Source organism: Pungitius pungitius, chromosome 1, assembly GCF_949316345.1.
Source record: "Pungitius pungitius chromosome 1, fPunPun2.1, whole genome shotgun sequence".
Lineage (NCBI taxonomy): Eukaryota > Metazoa > Chordata > Actinopteri > Perciformes > Gasterosteidae > Pungitius > Pungitius pungitius.
Window position 1 is genome coordinate 29547537 of NC_084900.1, and position 12723 is coordinate 29560259.

The following is a 12723-nucleotide window of genomic DNA, read 5'->3' on the forward strand; positions in this document are numbered from 1 at the left end:
ATTCTCCTACATGTGGAGGCTTATTTCCAGCTCAAAGTATTGTGCGAGAAATAAATAGATGAACGTTGTTTTCTCCTGAGAGGGGGTGTCCTCTGCAAAGACCATGAGAGGTGAGCACAATCATATAACTACGTCTTTTTCAGTTAAGTTGTTTGAATCAGATATGTGGTCAATCAGGAGCTTTTCGTCTTATTGGCTAGATAAAAAAATATATATACAGTCCTTGAATACTCTGAATAAAATCCCAAAACAGACATTCAGTCTAGTACACTGTTCAGTCCAAGTTCGACTCAGGTCAGGGGTCATAAACACTGCTAGCATCAACCTCCGACAGCCATTTGTCTTCCTGTAAGACGGCCATGTTTAGGTCAAGAAGTGCACAGAAGAGGACCTGGTCTTACAATGTTTGAACCGAAATGTTGAGAAACATCTGAGGGAATCATTAACCGTCGGCATACCCATAAATAACAGAGGCTGAGAAAGGATTTGGGATTCATCTTCTGTGTATCCATCACTTGGAAAATATACTACATTACTTGGGCAATAAAGTGTAGTTGTATTCCTTTCAAAGGCCCTATTACCAACATTATTATTGAAACCCTTAAGCTGCTACAATCATAAGTCACCGTTGCTTTTCACTAACTATTAGGAATATGTAATTCACCTTTATGTGAATCATTCAAGTAAAATTATACCACATGAAAATGGGTAAAGTATTTTTATTTGACTACTGAGATAAAAAGATGACATCTTACTGAAGGTATAGGGTTGCACCTTATTGGGAGTTTTCACTAAATGAAGCTTAGGCGAAAATTCAGTCAGGAAGACTGGACAGGCGTTGCCATTCCCGGGAGGCTTCCTCTCTCCATGGGGGCACACGGCCAGCTGATTAGGGGCGGGGTCAGGTAGTACCAGCCAACCAGACGTGGGTGATGTTACCGTAAACCAATTGCATCAGGGCTGGCAAACGTTAAAAGACTGTTCTCTCTCTCTGCTGTCAGTTGTCATTTCAGCGCGCACCAAAGGCGACCCGCCACCACCCCTGACACCTCCAATCTACAGCAGTACCTGGCACATCAGGATATTGGAGCAACTTATTCTCTACCACCATCACCAGTGTCTGGACTCCCGAAGGGGGGGGATATAGCTCGGCTCAGCATCCCGGCCCCTGTTCTATCCTACGGCAGGATGGAGTCCAAGCCCCAAACACATTGAAATATCAATATTCATGCATGGTATAATGAAGCAGTGTTCAAACTTCAACAAGTCTCTGTCACGGTTTGGTCTGTCTTCCTGTTTTAGTTTGTAGTTTTCATGTCTCTTGTGTTCCTGGGTGACTTCACTTCCTGCCTTGTCCTGTCTTCCCCTGTGATTGTCTGCCGTGCTTGATCGTTTCCACCTGTGTCCAATCACCTGCACCTCCCTTGTGTATTTAAGCCCTGTGAGTCTCTTGTCTTGTGTGGCGTCATTACATGTCGAATGTTCACGTGTCATGTCAAGTAAGTCAAGTCTGTGTTTTCAAGTCCAGGTCCCTGTGTTTTTGTCTGTTTTGTTTTTGCCTCCTTCCTCCCCTATTTGGTTGGAGTCATTTTGAGTTTGAGTTCTTTGACTATTAAAGTCCTTTTATTTTTTCATCATCTCTGCATCTGAGTCCTCCCTCCTTGCCCTCGCACCCCGCGTTGTGACAGTCTCTCCAGATTGAAATGCCCGTACCTCTTCTCTGCCTCCAGCATCGTGCAATGAAAGTGACACTTAATTTGATTGTGGTGTTTGAGAAGTTCCTATTTCTACTGAAAACTGTGAACACAATGCTGTTGATTGCGTTGTAAAAATAATCACATTTGCAATGCTGCTCCATTATGTTGATGGCGCAGCAGAAATCTGAAAAGATGGATAATTCAAACAGCCTGTCATGTCAAACTATCTGCAGGGCTAGCTAGCCAAAGTGAAAATGTAGATAGGTGAACCGGCCATTGCATGAACCAGGCATGTATGATATTGTAGATGAGTAGCATCAGCAGTTGCAGTGGAAAGTCCTTATAGAGGAAATCATCAGATTTTACACAACAAAGTCTGTTTATAGGTGTTTGGCCTTCTGCTGCATCCAAGAGAAAAATGAAGGCCGTTTTACTAGCCAATTAAATGTTTTGCATTATGCTGAACTCCATTTTATAAACTCGCTAGAGTGGTGAGATTGATAATGGGAACACATGTTTATTAGTGTGGGATGACACAATACTGTTGTTGGGATCAAGTTTATGGCCTAAACGAGCACAGGAGATACTAGACCTAAGGCTATGAGTACCAAACAGCCCGCTGTTAGTGCAGACATTATAAATGATCATCTTGTTTACTTGATGTTCACTCAAAAGAAAGATTGTCCATGACATCATCTCGTTATGAAATTTCAAAGCATTAAGTGTAGTGGTGAATAAATTCATCATATCATATCAAGATCTCCATGTGGTCACAGTGTGATAGCCATTTTTCAAAGATGAGTGCCGCTATTATCTCTGTGTGCTTCGTCATTCTAATAGCTGGACGATACAAATAAGCTGAATTGCAGACCTGCGACTCTCACTGTCAAGATGAATGTTAATGGAAGCTGATCTTCTGGCTGGAAGCATTGATGGTGAATTGATACAAAGGAATACTACCAACAGTGCTGGATGAACATGATCCAAATCTCTGGCCAACTCCGTAACCCTAACCCTAACCCCAGTAAATTTCATATTTAAGATTTCTATTTAAGAACTAACGGTATGGAGGCTACATGTGTGCATGTGGACAGTCAGATTATATGAGCCATCAGGAGGATCTTCAGCGACCCTGATACTATTTGAATAGATGAATACATTTTTTCTCCTCAGCTTATTTCTGATCCCTTGTTTATTTGCTCAAAGAGTCCAGCTGTCAAACCAGCTATCAACATTTTTTGGAAATCACAAACCCTGCAAATGGTTGAAAATGTCCTTTTGATATCTTCAGTTTAGGAACAGAGACCGGAAAATTCTGTCTACATTTTCCTGCCTCCTGCAGCAGAATATATTCTTCATACACAGCCAATCGGCAAACAAAGATATTCCTGTATCAATATTTGCGTGAACCCAACAGTTCTTTCCTGCACGAGGGTCTGGGATACACGTATTTACACATTTGTAACAGTCAAGAATTCAAACCTGTCATTATTTTCATCTGTTTCCTCTCCTCTTTGTGGCTTCTAGTATTTCCCTCCCAATGCTACACATTTGTTTGTCCATCCATTCTCTGTGGTGAACAATGTTGTTAGGAACAGGAAAAACAGGATTGTTTGTAATCCAAATGTAAAAGGGTTGGATGGAAGGCAGTGGAACGATAATCTGCATTCCTCAAAAAGAAAAACAGACACCATGAGGAGAAATAATTAGAGCAAGAGGGCGGCGTAACTTCAAAGCAGTTGGACTGTGAAGAAAATAGGACGCCAGTGACGTCACAGTGGAAGCAAGTGCACGGTTCAGGAGCATCGTGCCCGTCGAGGTGTCATGTAAACGCTCTGTACGCAGTGTGCGGAGCATGTTTCTATGTACATGGATGTTTGAATTAGCGTGAGTATAAGAAGTGATCCATATGCAGATGGAGATGCGGATGTGGTGAATAGCCTTGGGGGTCTCTGAGATAAATGGGCAGGGTCCAGACTGTTTTGCCCCCCGCCCCAAAATTTCCTTTCACAGGGTCCGACAACACACCCACTAAATCTTGATTAACATCCTGCTGTGTTTGTGTGTGGGGGGGGGGGCTTCCTTGTGTATAGTTTTGTGCATTTTGGGGAAAAATACTTCCTCTTCACTATCCTGTATTAAAAATGAATGTAAAGACTTAGCTTAGCTTAGCATAGCGGGTGAAAAAATAGTTTATGAGAATCACAAAGCCTAAACTAATTTAAATAATATATTACGTTTGGTAAAGTGGAATAGCATACTTAGACTTAGATTGACGTGTTGTGGATGTAAAAGAGCACTATTTATGCAGGGGTTGTGTCCCGTGTTTACATGCTAATATTTAACCAAATTGCCAAAGACATCCTACGTATGATTGCGTACTAATCAGAATGATGGTCTGGAATATTCAATGTTGAATCTGTTTTTCATACACCAGTTGAGGCACTTTCTTGCATCATCCTCGATATTGTGCCTGGATCCAGATTGTGCATATTCTAAAATATACGTTTATCACACTAACACAAACAAGTAGTATTCCAACAGAGGGATAATTGTTGCTTTTTAGTGCTCGGAGCCAAAAATAAACAAGCTGCCGTGTGTAGTCAGCAGGGTGCTCTGAATTCGATTGATGCAGGCGAAAGGGACGGTAAATACACAATGCACAGAGAGAATAAGAAGTAGGAGGTCAATCGGTGCCCAGTAGATACATTTTGCTCAAGGTTTCCTGCAGAAGTTCAGTCTGGCCATGTCTATGTGCATGTCTTGACGCAGGACCTACTTTTAACATTCAGGGACAGGGTTGTGTGATGAGAGGACTGGCAATGGAGTCTAAATGAACATTTGAGCTGCAGCTATTTGTTTAGAAAGATCTCATTGAATCATGGAACTTTTCTGTGTAAACACCAAAAGATGGACTGAGTGACACAGTGTTACACCAACTTGAAGATATGTGGGAAAGAGCATTGACATTATGGGTGTATCCTCTGACAAAGGGAAGAGCAACATCAAGGCAAAGTAAATCTGGGTTGGAGTTCATCTTCAAAGGTTTCAACTAACAAGGGCTGGAGTCGGAAGATGGATTACAATCCAGATGTTGACACACACACACACACACACACACACACACACATTAAAAAAAGCCTCTCATAACACCTAAAAGGTGTCGTGCTTTGGGTCAAAATGGCCATTTGTGTATCATGAAACCAGTCTTCCCTGCGGATAAGCTTCTAAGCCCAAGGTGTGCACTCCCTACAGCATGCATGTCTCCATATAGCTACTCATCATGCCTAGTTAGAGCCTCTTGTGGTTTGTTTACATGTCAATCTAGTTCCTGATCTGATTGATCGTGTCAGTGTGTGTGTGTCAGCGAGTTGGTTCCTACATTTGAGTACCAGGCTTCTTCTTGTTGCTATAATTTAAGTGGGACCCTAAATGATATGCTGGTGTATGGAATTTAATTTAATTAATTTACCTTGGCTAGACATCACTTTGGACAGAGAAATACCCAATTCATTTAGAAGAATGAATCAAATCCAATGTACTTAATGGAAAACCTCAAGTAACAACTCAACACTTACAAACCTGTAATCACATCCAAGAGTTAAGAAAAAGAAAGTTTGTTTGTTTGCTTACTTCCTGAACGGCACTTACCGCTTCCATGCAATTGTCCAGTATAATCAATCTAGTTAATAGGACAAATGTTTGGATAAAAGGGTGTTTTCAGGAAACGAACCATCACGCTCTGCTCTGCTTTGAAGCACGGTTCAAATAATATGGGAACAATTGCTGTGTGCACAGATGTGTTTCCCGAATTTTTAAACGGACAAGGGGCTGGATAAATCAAGCTGTTTGTTATTATTCATCAAGCAACGACGGGGAGAAATTGGGTATTGTCTCTTAATGGAAGGATGGAAAAGAGAATGGAAAGAACCAAACAGAATATGCAGATCACTGTAGAAAATCAGTTGTTTTCTTTTGCCCGTGAGGAGGAATCTCTGTGGTTATGTAGTGGAAACCTTCTGACATGATAATTGGGGAAGGGAAATGTAGGAAAAAGGGCCGAGGGTGATTAAAAGGGAGGTAGGAAGACGCACGCACACTGGCATACACAAACAAACACGCACATAACACAGGGTGTTCAGTAAGATGTTGTTCATCTCCTGTTGCAGCCAATGAAACATGAAGTGTGTCAGTCACCATGGTGTTCATGTGAGGTGTCAGGTTATCGCCCTCGCAGAGCCCCTCCTCACGTGTGCGTGTGCGTGTGTCTGTGTGCATGTGTTTTGTACGTGAAGTCCTTGGCATGCCCGGCCTCCAGTTTGTGTTGGTTTTTTGAAGCTCTCTCATGTGTAAAATGATTCCTCACACTTGATAAGCCTGACCGAGGGTGCTAATCTGATACAATAACTTTGCCCGCCCACGTCTAGATGCACATGTTTGGCAGTTTTGTTTGCGCCAAAAGAAAGTCATTGAAATCATGACCAAGGGTCTGCAGGTTAAACTCCGGAGGCACACCTCAAACGTGCAGTCCGATGGTGCCGATGGATACACTGTGGTACGACAGTGTTTCCGTCCGTGTTTCCATGGCTGTTTTTATGCAGCGGGAAACTTTCCCCGGGAGAGGAGTCCAAAAACCGGTATGCTCCTTCTCTCCTGGGACAGAAGCCAGAAGTCACCTCGTCCTCGTAGAGTTCGGGATGTTGGAACAAACGTACCTTTCTGTCCTGCCGAGCAGTTCGATAGACCCGGCACAGGGCGAGGGTCCTGGCATCCCAACATGGCAGCGCAGGTTCGGTCTCTTTCTTCATCTGCTACTGTCCCGCATTGGCTCCTGTTATTTTTTGTAATGACAGCGTCCACGGGCCAAAATGGGATGGACTGTCAAGCTTCAGTGAATGACGGGGGATTAGTTGTTCTCTCTTCGACTTCCTTCCTGCTGTTATGGAGACATTTTGTTCTGCAGCAAAATGCCATTCTCTTTACACATTTCTCAAGGGAATGAAGAATATTAAGGAATAACATATAGATTGCTGTATATGCAACTGAGGTTGCCCTTTCTCTAAAGTAAACCCTCCCAGGGTGGTCCCCTATCTTCCGAGCTCTTCAGCGGATGTCCAGACTACGAAAGGTCATATAGAGAGCAACATAAATAACTCAGCGTAGCGCAAAAGGACGTTTAGTCATCATGCAGGCAATCAGCCGGAATAAACCACGTCATTTGACATTGATTTTCAAACGAGTTCATAAGATTGAAGACGTTCCTGGAAAAAGCTAAATGTCCAACTCAAACCATAAGGTATTGATTAACTTTTAATGGGAGTGTACAACACTGAATAGGTGTGAACAAGGGTGTAAAGACTGAAACCAAGGAGATATATTTAGATCGCAGTCTCCTGCGTGGCCTTTGTGAGTTGTTCAGTGGAGCAGAGCACGGATTAGTGCTGAATTTGGTATCGGATTTTCTTGGAAACCGAGCCTGCGGATAAGGGAGTTGACAGTACACGAAGGGCGTCAGAACTTGAGCTTTGTGACTGTCCTCACTCCGTCTGTCATCCCACGCTCAGATCCTCTGCCGTGTCTTTAGTTCTACCTGCCTACAGGGACAAGCTCCCTTCTGATGCCCCCCCCCCCCCCAAAGGCTGCCTCTCTTTAAGCAAAGCATTCAAAACACCCTGGGGAAACACATACACTTCAGAGGACTCGTACCACCATTTGTTATAATCATTTAATGTCAGGTGTTTTAGTGACGACACACAGGGAGCTTGTAGAAGGAGACGTTTGATGGCCTGTTGGCTAAAATGAGCCAGAACACATCAGAGTAAGGACCACAGACATATTGTGCAAGTCAGTCCAGGAGCTGAGATATTGCAAAATAGAAAAGAGCGTAACCTATGTGAAGACTAAACATCTAGTAATTGCTTGAGAAACTGCAGCATGAGGTCATGACAAAATCAATGAAATGAAGCCATATCTTGAGCAGGTTTCTGTGTTTTGTTTTTCTAGGATTAGGTAAGGAGTAATAGGAAGCCATGGATAGAATGGTGGAGGAGCTCTGAAATGGGTGAGGGGCCAGGCAGGTATGTGCCTTTGAAGGGCTGCTGAAAGAAACATCAGGTCAGCAGCACCACAAGAATGTGGGAAGAAAACATACAAGGGGCGAACTTTTCTCTGTAGAGCCAATAACAACTGTAGGATATGAATGTTAAAAATTATATTTCAAAAGTCACTCTTTATCCATAAATAAAACCCTTACAAGGGCAACGTGATGCTACTACTTAAGTCTGTTATTGCAACTTCATCCCTTCTAAAAGCGGGATACAGGTTGTAATGAAAATACAAACCCTGTCATTGTTTCAAGCAAGACAAAGACTCTTAGGTGATAAAACCTAATGGCGGTACATCACTTGATAAAAGGTAAAGTCATGTGCAGAGGCAGCTTACTCTGTATTCATCCAGAGACGGGATTGATCGTAGAAAGATTCAAAGAAGGCAATATGAAAGCAGAGGATGGAAGGTGGCTCATTGCTAGACTGAGTTTTCATATTCGCTTGTGAAAGGTGGCTTTGCACCGAGTCGGATCGGGTATGTCACTGATTATCCTGCCCCAGGTGTGTTTCTGCCGCTCAAATCTGACCGCGCTTCCTGTCTGCGGCATAGCAGTTCTCCAGCTCCGTGCGCTGCACAAACTCATCCCACAGAGGAAAGTCCTGGATTCTTGATTCTTTCATTAGCCCATTTTTAATACCATATTGTCTTTCTTTGAGCACACAACCTGAAATACCAAATTGCCCCAAACTGGCCCCAGGCTTCAGATTTCATCCAAAAACTAGACACTGTTCACAAAGAGCAATGCAGACGAGAATCCTGCAGAGCTGTCACAGTGAATCAAGATTTATAACCAAAGCTGTGCTTCCTGGTGGATTTGCAGGAATCTGTTTTCATCAAAACTCTTTAGAGATGCTTCGTCCGTGGAGAGTGGGGAGAGAACTGCAGACATTCAAAACAAGGGGGGGGGGGGGAGTCATTGTAAACAGAAGTTGCACAGGAGTCCATTTAACTAATGCTTTTAACTACAATATATGGATTATGGTACAAGAGGAAGGATTTACAAGTACAGTGAGAAAGAAAACAACGTTTTGATGTCACACAGATTTGGAGGGTTTGCACAGGTCGTTTAGTATGACATAGTATTTACTCTCCTAACATGCATCTGGCAGCAGGTGGGGTCCCGGCGAGGTTGAGGAGAGGAACGCTCACAGAGTGCACAGAGCGGAGTCACTTTTTATCAATCAAGACATTTATTAGATTAAACTACGTGAGTGTCGCTAGCTTTGTTTTGGCAACCAAAAGAACACACAGCTTTTTTTTCAACTGGCAAACACAGAGCTGGAAAGAGGGGTGTTGCCAAAGTTGTTGAAGGGCCAAGGGGAGCACAGTTGCGATTACATCACGGCAGTGTAATGCAGGTTGTCATGAGTGCTGCATGCTCCCCTCGATGGGGAATGTAACTCTAGCATTGCCACCTGAACTCACACCAGGGGCGCAGATGGTAACATATTGAACAGCATTAGAGGGAGATCAAAAGAGAGCAAGAGAGAGAACAGGGGAGATGTTGGCAAGCATGTAGAAATGGTTTGAGATGGAACAAATAGCCCATCAGTAGCCCATCACTGCTTTACCTCTCCTACCTCCCTTTCCTCCTCTGCAGTACACATCTGGCCTCTAAAGAACGACAACACATCAACATTCTCAGAAGACCTAGCTAGCAACACAACTAATTTATCATGAACATGAAACCAAACAAAAATAGCTCACTGGCTCCCCTCACTGTGCCTATGCCAACAGGCTTTCAGTACGGGGGAGAGGGGAAGAACGTGTGCGAGATTGGAAAAGTGAGTAAGACAGACAGGTTCTTATTTAGACACAATGCTATAAAGCACCCTGAGGTCAGCATGCATGGAGAGGACTTCCTTATCGTGGAATCAGTTTCTCTTTCTGGAGCTAAGAGTCCTGTAAATGCATGCAAATCTGGCTATAAATATATTTATATATATATGTACTCCGTTCAAGCATGTGGGCGTGCACACGCTCCTTGGATCCAGGCTCTGCAGGGGGACAAGCAATCAGCCATCAAATAGGAATTTTCGTACAGCAAAAATAGTAAACGGATAAATGAAACTGTTCTGATGCATCCATTCAATTTTAGCAGAGTGGCGAGTGAGCACAGTGTGCGCTCATGTAACCCAGCCACCTTCTGTAAAAATAGAACAGTGTGCAGCTACCGATAGAGAGGTGTTTTATTATCTCTTTTTATTTTGAAAGATAAGGTGGAGATAGCGTGTTTTAACAGCTAACTGCCCACTAATCTCCCTGGTTATCAAAGTATAGCTGCTCCACATATCAGTTCTCATCCCTCTTGCAACCACAACCTCCCCATCCTCCTTAAATTCACCCGATACCCAGGTTCTCCCCCTTATCTCCCACCCAAGCCCGGGCTCTTTCTTCATATATCCATTTCAGCCAAGCAAACATTCCCGCCAACTTCTCCCAACTACTCATTCATCATTCTTCTCCCATGGGGGCTGTCGCTGCTGAGGAAGACACTGGATGTCCCTGTAAAAAGAGGAATCCAAAACACACGCTGCCAGGCCTCAGTAATGAAGGATAGCTGACCACTGACGTAACTTAATGTAGCTAAGCTACAGCTTCAGGGTAGGAACAAGCTGCATTAACAGAGAGCAACTGGATGCAGCTGTGCTGGACGGAGCCTGATCAAATGCAAGTTGACTCAGTTTGGTCACCTGCGATGCACATTGCAGAGCTGCTCAACATGAGAGGAGGGGTCATGTTCATTTGAGGTGGAAATTACAAGCTGCATATCAGATTACACTGAGTAACGTGTTTGTGTGTGTGTGTGTGTGTGTGTGTGTGTGTGTGTCTGTGTGAAAAGAAAGACTGAGAGAAGAGGGACTGTAAATTAACAGGAGCAAGCTCGACCACATGGATGACTAATCATTACTAAGTATTAGTACTATAATTAGTCTCGTGATTTAGACTCTGCTAAAGGCCTAAAAAAGCAAAAGAAAAGACACAAAACCCACGAACCACTAAGCAGGCTCAAATTTAAGAACCCGATGACGTGACATTACGATGCATGATAAATCTTGCTATTCTCTCGAATGCTTGAGCCTGTTATTCATTTCTCGTACATCCTGTCACTCACGCTTCTCACGCATACCCTCTCAGAAATTCCTGCTGTCATCATCGGGGCTCCCAGCCATCCGATCAGCTGGTCTCATCAGCTGGTCACGTCAATCACGTAGCAGAGCAACATCTACATTGTTAGGCTATCGCCTTGCTGGCTTCACTTTTTAAATAAAGTTGTGTCTCTGGATTTAGTGTTTTCATGCTGCTGTTGAACGAGCACCCTTCTATCTGCCCATCACAGGTCATTTTGGTTCATCTGCCCCCTCCCCAGTCTTCAGCCCTCAACACCAAACCTTGGCCTTTGTTGGCTCAGTACAAATGCTCCTTGATTGCAACTTTTGCTCATATCTAGTTGTATCTGGCATGCTGATATTTTGATTTGTGATTCAGATATTTGTTTGTGTGTCAGGCTTCACTCGAATACAAGGTGAATACATTAGTTGTGGTGCTCAAAGTTTGGAACTTTGTCCCAATTATTCTGGAGGATCACAACTGGTTGTGATTTTTTGAAATGTGCTTTCTCAATGCTGTCAGCACCCTGATATTAAATTCCATATCCCCCTCATGTATCGGAATGGTGAGCACATTTTGCCCCGTAAAGCCTGAAATGGCCGGGGATTTGTTGCAGCATCTCTTTCTCCCTCCGCAAACTTTTGAACATCTGCCTCTTGGGCCCGATCCAGCGGAGGCTCAGAGGGGACTCAGCAGTGGCGACAGTGAGAGAGTGTGTGTAGTAACGTGCAGTGATTACAAGCGATGTGAGGTAAAGTGAGGTAAACAGTGCAGAGGATGATGAGAAAAAGCTGGCCTTCGGGTGTTGAAACTCTTGCAGACAGAACAAGAACAATTGATGACTTCTAAACTCTGTAAAGTGACTGATGAACGGAGAGTTAATTGAGGGCCAACCGGCAGAGGCCAAAACACACACGTAGTAATTCCCAGGGCAGTTCACAAGCTACGCCATTGGATGTCATTGTTGATTCCCGAGGGCAACTGAATCTATTAAAAGGGGCTCACCACTAAGTATTTCCAAGTAATTTACTCAATGTGCAAATATTTGAAACAGAGGAAAATTTTTGTAACTTTCTCACAGAATTGGAGACATGATAAATTGGCATGGACTAATTACAATCGGAAGTGGATTTGTTGACCGCGTCAGAGAAAGAAGGCGAGCTGGGAATATTTGTACAGTATTTGAGAGCAGGTCGCTGCTGATGCCAGTTAACAATGCTGGTTCTAGCAATGACTGTATGCTTGAAGTATAAAAGGAAATAAATGGAAAAACCACTGATGGTTTGGTTTTACCAGGTGAAACTATAAAACAGCGTTTTGTATTCACTATGAACCAGAAGCCAAAAATCCTTAACATTTGTCTATGAAACTCGTTTTCTAAAGACAAATGTCTGATTCCAAATCACATTAAAAGAACCAGAATATTTGTGTTAATTAATTTGCCTACTGTTCTTCTACCCTGACTGTGCAGTAATAACACACACAGTGGTCCACACTCGGAGCCCACATGCATACTGCCTACGCTGAGGACACTTTAATCAGTTAGTCCAGTGGCAACATAAAATGCTGTTGCCACCTGGTGGTGAAAGGTAAAGCAGAACATTTTTCTTTAATGCGGCGAGTAAGATGTTCACGGAGCGTGAAATTGTTAAACAAACATATGGGTCAGTGAGCTTTATGCAATTTGGAGAATAATCTTTGCTCCCGGCAGGAGGCAAAGGAGCTTCCGTCTTTGAAACTGAGTAAAGAATCAAGATAAATCTTAACAGTGAAAGGTCCTGTTTTCTGAAGCCAAGAAAGCCTGTGA